Source organism: Myotis davidii, unplaced genomic scaffold (assembly GCF_000327345.1).
Source record: "Myotis davidii unplaced genomic scaffold, ASM32734v1 scaffold279, whole genome shotgun sequence".
NCBI classification, from domain to species: Eukaryota; Metazoa; Chordata; class Mammalia; order Chiroptera; family Vespertilionidae; genus Myotis; species Myotis davidii.
In genome coordinates this window covers 525,602-534,529 of record NW_006291009.1, presented here as the reverse complement: position 1 = coordinate 534,529, position 8,928 = coordinate 525,602, and positions in this window count along the sequence as shown.

Genomic DNA, 8,928 nt, shown 5'->3' with positions numbered 1-8,928 from the left:
CACCCAAGTTCGTTGCCTCTGAGATCTACATCAGGATCTGGCTAGGTTTCTGTCTTAGAGCAACTCCCCTTTTTTGGCATAAGAATGTACAGGATGCCAGTGAAGTTCGCACTGGGTCATCTGGATCTCTTTGAATGCACCATGATTCATTGCTGGGGGTTGGGGAGAGAGGACAGTGAAGGGAAGGAAGTGCTGAGCAGAGAGGCGGAGAGTTGTAATTATGAAATTGACTGCAGAAAAAGCTCTGGGAGTGAGGAGGTCACATGTTCTGACTGTTGGTATTAAAGCTACAACTTTTAAACCAGAGGTAGGGGGAGGGGTTGGGAAACAGATAGCACAACTTGATTGGCCTTCAGAGAAGCATCAGCTGCCTCCCATGTTGATTAGAATTACAATGTATTAATTTCTCTTTATAACTGACAAAAAGGGGGGAAAAAAAAGAAAAGAAAGTAAAGCTCTCCCAAGACAGTGCAGTTAGCAGTATAAAAATCTGGCGGTAGTGGTATGAGTGAACAATTTGTCTTCTTCTGCTTGATTTACTAGCATTCTAGCTGACAGGGTCTTCCATTCTGTGCATTCATTTTGTACTTAAAAAGGGATCGTTTGTAATTTACAGTGTAAGTCTGAGCGCTATTATCCGGCTCTGTCAGAAAGCATCTGTGGCAGTAGCTATCGTTTCATGTCTGTGCCACAGACACAAAGCAAGTCAGTCCTGAGAGCTCCCCCAAGTCTTCCAGCAGTTAAATCTGGAAAGGCCTGATGAAAAGGGGCTCTGCAAATATCAAACTCCTGACCACCCTCCCTGAAATCACTACCTGGGCAGTTTCCTCAGTTATTTATGTCAAAGAGCAAAGTGTGCCAATGCAGTCTTCTCTAATTCTCCTCCTTTGGGGTAAACTTGGCATATAAATTCCTTATAAAATCATTTTCTTAAACCTGGACCCTTTCTTGAAACAGCTTCCCCTGGCTGACATTGACTCAAGAAAAATAAAGTAACTGAGAGAGCTTATAGTTATGAATATGTATGTTTTAATATCCTAAAGTTAGAATAACAAAGAACTTCACTTACTTCCATAACAACTTGATGTTTATTTATTTTTTTTTAGCCTGTTGCTTCCCTTGATCTTATTTTGAAGGTTCCTTAAGCTCTACATGTACAACCCATCAATTGCCACTACCTTAAGTTCAAACAATGGTGGCTTTGGACTTTGATTTTAATGTGGAAAAATGTATTTCTTTTGAGGAAACCAAATACCAAGTTATTAATGCAATGTTTTTAATAGGTTTCCAAATGCTCCTAGCCAATACCAAGCAAAATTCAACTCACTCATTCTAAACCAGCGGTTCTCAACCTGTGGGTCGAGACCCCTTTGGGGGTCGAACGATCCTTTCACAGGGGTCGCCTAAGACCATCGGAAAACACATATATAATTACATATTGTTTTTGTGATTAACCACTATGCTTTAATTATGTTCAATTTGTAACAATGAAATTGGGGGTCACCACAACATGAGGAACTGTATTAAAGGGTCACGGCATTAGGAAGGTTGAGAACCACTGTTCTAAACCTTTAAATGTCCGCTTACTTTTCATGTAAGCAAACCTATGTTCTTTAGATGATTCAGACCATAAATTCTGATAGTTCATAGGTCATTGCATTGCATTAATCTTGGTCACAGTTACATTGATGAAAATTTATCTAGGTTTGCTTGTGAAATAAATAATAATGGTAAAAATCATTTCCTTTTGGTGTGTCCTATTGTACTAAATATATTAGACAGTGTGTGTTGTTTTTTTTAAAAGATTTCCTTTTGGTGGCCTTGATTTGTTCTCTAGTTAAGCAGCAACTATAGGATTTTCTTTATCAATGCCCAAAGCCATCTGCCACAAGAAGGTACCAACCCCACACCTTTCAGCTTCAAACAGCAAAACCAGCTGTAACCCTAATGCTGTGCTTTCTAAAACAGCGCATAGGTTTTCCATCATCGTTCCAGGGTGGCAAAGGACCCTTGATCCCCATAAAAAGACTGAGTCGGAGGAAAGCCTAACCCATTTGGTTTGCAGGGCCATTCCAGTTCTGCCAGTGAGATGGCTCCCACTGACAGGTAGCTCCCTCTCAGGGATTTTTTTTAAAAAAATAAATCTTTATTCTTGAAAGCATTACATGTCCCTCTTCCCCTCCCCCGCCATGGTCCTCTCTCACCCCCTTCACTCCCCCCCATCCCCCCACCAGGTCTTCACCACCCTATTGTCTGTGTCTATGGTCAGGGATTGTTTTAACAATTAGGCCCATCCTACACTGCCAGGGGGAAGCCTGAGGAAAGCTAGAGAAGTAACTTATCCACTACACTACAGCAGACAGCCATGCCGGGATCTCCAGTTGTGGATTCTTAGAACTCATCCCTGCACTCCCCATCCTCACTGTCCACACCAGTGCTGTCCATTAGAAATCTAATATGCAACCCTTCCACACAGGAAATGTTAAATTTTATAGCAGCCACATTACGAAGGGGAAAGAAACAGGTAAATTTAACAATATATTTAACCTAATATATGCAGAATATTTTTGTTCCAACATTTACTCAATATAAAATTGAGACACATATACTTGTGTATACACGTATGTAGATGTGTGTATGTGTATGTGTCCGTGTATGTACTAGGCATTTTAAAACCTGAAGTATGTTTTACACTTACAACACATTTCAATTTGGACTAACCGCATTTTAAGTGCTTAATAGCCATAGTGGACAGTGCAGACTTATACTAAGGCACTTGTTTTTGTTTTCAATGGTAGACAGACTCGTATTTAATATTGCCTAATGTGGACTGTTAAATCATAAACTGTTGGCAGGTGTTTACAATGATGTAAACTTCACTCTTGAGTTGGTGATGCCATTTCCATTACCCAGAGGCCTGTCCTGCTACAGTTTGGTGGAAGGTCAAGAAAGATGATTCAGACGCACATCCTTTGGGAGCCCCTGTGCCACACTGAGCTCAGTTACTTCAGTTGGGGTGTGGCGAGCTGACCTCAGAGTCTATTGTGTGAGTGCTTTTCACTTTTGTTTTTAGTTTATTTTATTTTTCTGGTCTCCCCAGCTTTATTCCAGAGTACAGTCTAAGGAAAGTATACTTGTTTTGCAAGCATGCTATGATTTGCTCAGATTTTTAAATGACATGTGTAAGATAACACCCTCCTTATTAGTGTGGTTAAAGGTCTGTCAGTGTTTCCATTAAAAATTCAAACTTTCCGGGATTTATGACACAGCCATAACAAATTGCTCCAGACAGAAACTTGGCAAACCCTACTTGCACATAGAAGAAAAAAATTTTTTTAACAATCAATTTTTATAAAGATAGATAAAGGGTTTAACACTTAAATTTAGTCACGTGACTTTTTTATTTTTATAGGATAGGCAGTCAGTAAAATGCATGTTATAGCTTTACATTTTGTTTGTTTTATAAATGTGAAACATTGATATTAGTTTGTAAATCAAAATTTTCTTAGGAGTAAAAAAGATGATTCAGATAATTGCCTTCCCACCTCCCCAATTTTTATTTTTATTTTTTAAATATATTTTATTGATTTTTTACAGAGAGGAAGGGAGAGGGATAGAGAGTTGAGAGAAACATCGATCAGCTGCTTCCTGCACACTCCCCACTGAGTATGTGCCCGCAACCAAGGTACATGCCCTTCACTGGAATCGAACCCTGGGACCCTTGAGTCCGCAGGCTGACACTCCATCCACTGAGCCAAACCAGTAAGGGCCCTCCCCAATTTTTAATGATTCTAGTACTTGATTCTCCTATTCAAAAGTCTGATTGAGATAATGATTCTGAAAGGTGCTGTATCAAGCAACTATGAGTCTTTAGCTTTTTATCATGGTAAAAGGAACATTTTTCAAAATATAAGATTGGTTTTGCTGTGAATTTCTTGCAGACAAAGATGTTTTATTCATCTTTATATTCTCAAGATCTAGTTATTGTAGAATACAATAAATGCTGGAAAATTAGTGAAAAACACAAACTCATAAAGGCTGTTGGTTAAATGATCCTATATAATGAAAGGCTAATATGCAAATTGTCTCCTTGACCAGGAGTTCGACTGAGAGTTTTTTTTGTTGTTGTTGTTTTTTGGGGCATATTGTCACTCTAAATAAAACAGAAGAAGGGAAGAACAGGTATCCGGGGCGCCGCCCCAGGTGCTGCTGGCCTGGGACGGACCCAGACCACGGGAGGTTGGTTCCAGGGCATGTCTGGGCCATCTTACCCAGTCCCTCCCTGCTGGCTACCTTCTAATTAATTTGCTTTCAATGTGCACAAATTTGTGCACTGGGCCTCTAGTAAATACATAAAGAGCAAGTTGAGAATTAAGACATAGTCTCTATTCATAAGTCTCTTGCCTAGATATTCACTTATTAAGTATTCACTATCTGGTAATTTTGAAAAACCTTTAAAACTGTAGAGAACATGCTGCTGGATATTTAACCTCTATGATTTCCCTCTTCTCTGAACACCTCATCGGATCGTTATAACAATTAAATAACCCGATACTATGAAAGCACAAAGCAGTTCCAAAACTTTTTTGAGGCTTGGTTTTCCCATGTCTTATTCACCTCACAAGAGTGTTTGAAGATGTAAAACAGAAGGTTGTAAGAGTATAAAAAGCTACATAGATATAACTGAAATATATGTCCTCACCACTGCAAACATTAAGGATAAAAGCTTAAAATTACTGTGAAATCAAACATGGTGAGAAGTGCATTCTTTCCTAAACAGACTTAAATCCCAATGAAATAAATTTATCAGACATACTGCTGGGTTAATTGACCTCCAACATTTTATTTTTTTATTATTACTTATATTTGTTTTTATTGATTTCAGAGAGGAAGGAAGAGGGAGAGAGAGAGAAACATCAATGATGAGAGATAATCATTGATCCGCTGCGTCCTGTACTCCCCCTATTCAGGATGGAGCCTGCCAACCCAGGCACGTGCCCTGCCTGACCTGGAATCGAACTGTGATCCCCTGGTTCATGGATCAATGCTCAACCACTGAGCAACACGACCAGGGACCCCCCAACATTTAAAAATAAATAGAAGTTACTCTTAAAGTTGCCTTATTCTATAAGTCACCTTTGTTTTTCTCTGACTTTATTGAGAAATAATTGACATACATCACACTATAAGTTTAAGGCATACAGCACAATGGCTTAAATTCCATATATTGTGACATAATGAAAGTTAAGGCATCTTTTCCAAGGTCTTTTGAGGTCCACTTTCTTTTAAGAACTCAAGCCTACAACTCCAAATAAGTACATCTATAGTGAACTTCCAATCTGTTTGATATTTAGTTGCTATAACCTGGTAAGCTAGGCCAATGAAAACATATACTACAATTTAATATCCCTTATGATTTGGACGGCCTGTACACTTGTTTTATTAAGTACTCTTGTGCTCCCTCTGCTGCCGTGAAGAACACTTTCACATTCAAGACCCCAGGACATTCCTCAGAGTTCTCTTGGTAATGATGGGGCAGATGTGTGCATAAATCACAGCTCTTCTGAAATGCAGTACAATTTAGCCAAAGCATGAAATGTAACAAGTTTTCATTATAAAGTACAAATAATAAAAGAGGGAGGGGATAAAAAAAAGGAATAGAGGAATTCAATTCTGCATCTGTGGCCAAATTCACGTAGATAGAGCCCTTGCAGTATAGACAGCATTCTTCACACTAATGTACTTAGGAACCACCCAGGGGCTGATTAAAAGGCAGATTCTGGTTCAGTAGGTCTGGGGTTGAACGCTCATTCTGATTGTCTAAAAAGCTCCCACTGAAGACTCTTTCAGAAGCAAGATGTGATGATATAATATATACTTGAGAGCCCATTTTCAACCTTCAAAAATGGATACTACCAAAACAGAGAAATAGACATAAGGGATGAAATGTTCAAAAATGCAGAACATAAATTAGGAGTAAGGCTCAGCAGGCCTTATTTCTCAGTTTCCTTTATTTCAAAATTGGACTTATGCTTGTAAAATATAGTATCAGGTTTATTAATATGACCACAGTACTACATATTTGCCTATTGACTTTTAGAAACCTCTGTTCTTCTTTCATTGAGTTTTTATTTGCATGAGAGAGTGGTGTTTTTAAATAATCAGTACCAGTTATGTGTTTGTACACTTACTATTTTGCCATGTGAAAATAAAACATTTCAGTGCTAAAGGTAATGAAAGTTTATCATGAGTATTATTATGTTTACTAGAGGCCCGGTGCACAAAACTTGTGTACTTGGGGAGGGTCCCTTAGCCTGGCCTGGGCCCCCTCACAGTCCAGGAACCCTTGGGGGATGTCCCCCAGGGAGCGGGCCTAAACCATCAGTCGGACATCCTTAGCACTGCCGGGGAGGTGGGAGAGGCTCCTGCCACTGCTGTTGTGCTTGCCAGCTGTGAGCCTGGCTTCTGGCTGAGCAGCACTCCCCCTGTGGGAGCACACTGACCACCAGGGGGCAACCCCTGCGTTGAGCGGGATTAGACCAAAACTGTCTCTCCAACATCCCCTGAGGGGTCCTGGATTTCGAGAGGGTGCAGGCCAGGCTGAGGAACCCCACGCGTGCATGATCAGGGCTGGGGAGGGACACGGGAGGTTGGCCAGCTGGGGAGGGACCGTGGAAGGGCTCCAGGGCATGTCTGGTCCAATTCGCTCAGTCCTGATCTGCCAGACCCCAGCAGTAAGCTAACCCACCAGTCGGAGCGCCTTCCCAGTGGTGGTCAGTGCACATCATAGCAAGCCTTAGCATACATTAGCATATTATGTTTTGATTGGTTGAACAGATGATCGGATGACCAGACACTTAGCATATTAGGCTTTTATTATATAGGATGTTGGTTGGACCTTGTAGGAAGAAATAGTTAACAGATTTTAATGGCAGTTAATAGCTTTAATCTCAATGGCTAAGAAAGTAAATGACACATTTCTTATTAATTATCCTTACTGCTTGAGTAATATAAATATTTAGCTTCCTTGAGGGAATATTTAAATTAATTGACTAACTCTAATCTGAATTATGTGTTTTAATTTGTTTAAGGTTTTAAAAATAACTTAACTGCTTGTGCCAATGCAATAATTAAAATATTAGCTTTTTACCGAAAATCCTAAATATAAGATGTCTAAAAATAGAGTGGAGGTGGATTGGACAGTCTGCAGATTAGGAGTTGGAATAAAAACATCTCAGTTAAGCCAAAAACACGGCAACCAATACATTCTGTCATAAAAATAATTTAGATGAGTTCAGTTTTTATGAAAACTGTCTGAAATTGAAATGAATAGCAGAAGCGCTCTGTTTATTCACAGGCCAGTAAATAGTAATACCTGCAGCACAAAGCTCCTTTCAGAAGCCGGCTCTGCAAAGTGGGGGGGAGAGATATTACCAGGTTATGTCTGAGGTATGAACCTTCACCTTGATTTAGCTTGTCACGGAGCTCACCACCAGAACAGCCTTTTCAGGAAACTCATTTTAACTGTCCACTAGAGGCTGTAATGAGACCAACAATGTCATTTTAGACCAACCCTGGGTCTTTAAACTATAAACAATTATTTTTAAATGAAAAAAAAAAAGTTGTAAAGCGAGTAAGAGTGAACAGTAGTAGTTCTATTTAAATAGCCATGTATATGTGTATGGTATTTCAAAGTGTGAGAAAAAAAAATATTGCCCGGGCTCGACACCTTCCCAGTTAGCATGCTTATTTTTATTTCCGTAGCACGTTGGTTCTACAATACAATTGTTTCAAAGCTGACACATTTCTCTTGGCGAGTCTGTATCTTGCTTCTGTTGGTGACTAACCGCTAGTTCATAAGTAAACTCAGCCAAAAGGTTTCTCAAATACAGCGTACAGTGAAAAGTGGTGGCTTTCAGAAAGAAACTTACTTGGATACTTGGTTCTAAGCACCTGAAGGTCATATGCTGCCTGACACCTACTAGTCCTCCGGAATTATCTGCAGCAAGGGGTGTGCCACAGTAAGCTCCTTTTAGCAGGGATGTGACTTCTTTTGCTCCAAGTGCCACACCTGTGGGCAAGATGCACCGCCCCCTCCCCCCCAAGAATATTCCTTCCCTTGGAGCTAACACCAGGTGGAAGGATCGGGGCTGGGAGGTAGGGGATTGAGAACCGCACTTTAAAAAATTGAGTCCAGAGGAAGTCCTTCGGCGTGTTTTCACCCAGAACTGCCATTTGATGCTCGGTTTGCTTTCTCAATCTCCTACACTGGTTACCTCATTTCCGATTAAATTAATGATCCCGAATACGCTGCGCGAGGAGGACAGGGTCCTCTACGAGGACTAGAGCTAGGTAGTTCCATACCCACAGCAGATTTCCGGGCTCGCAGGAAGAGAAAGGCGGTAAGGGAGGTCACCAGCTTCCCCAGGCAGTAAAGGTAAGGCTGCATGTGCAGTCGGGGGGGACCCTTAAAACTTTCTAGAGTTGCACGCAAAGGCACTCCCCGCGGCCCGGTGGTCTGGGTTCCGGATCGCCGAAGCTGAACCCTTACGAGGTGAAAGTGCGCGTCGGTCGCAGTCCGCCCGGGTTGTCAGCTTCTCCGCACGCCCGGGACGAAGGGCGCCTAGGGATCAGCGCTGGCCGCCTCCCCTCCTCCCGGGGTTATTCGCCGCCTCGGAGCCGGAGATTCCTCCAGGGTGCCCGAGTTGCACCCTGTTGTCGCGCTGTCTCCTCCAGAGGTGCTGGGACTCGGGGAGGCGCGCGAGGACGACCGGTCACCGCCACGATGACCTCATCGCCTCAGCTCCCCGCCCCTTTCCCAAACCTGAAAGAACTGTCCCCTCCGGCGGTGTCTCCCCTCCCGCTCCCGCCCCTCCATTCCTAATCAGTCTCGGGGACACGCGCCCGCCTCCCAGAGGGCCTCCGAAC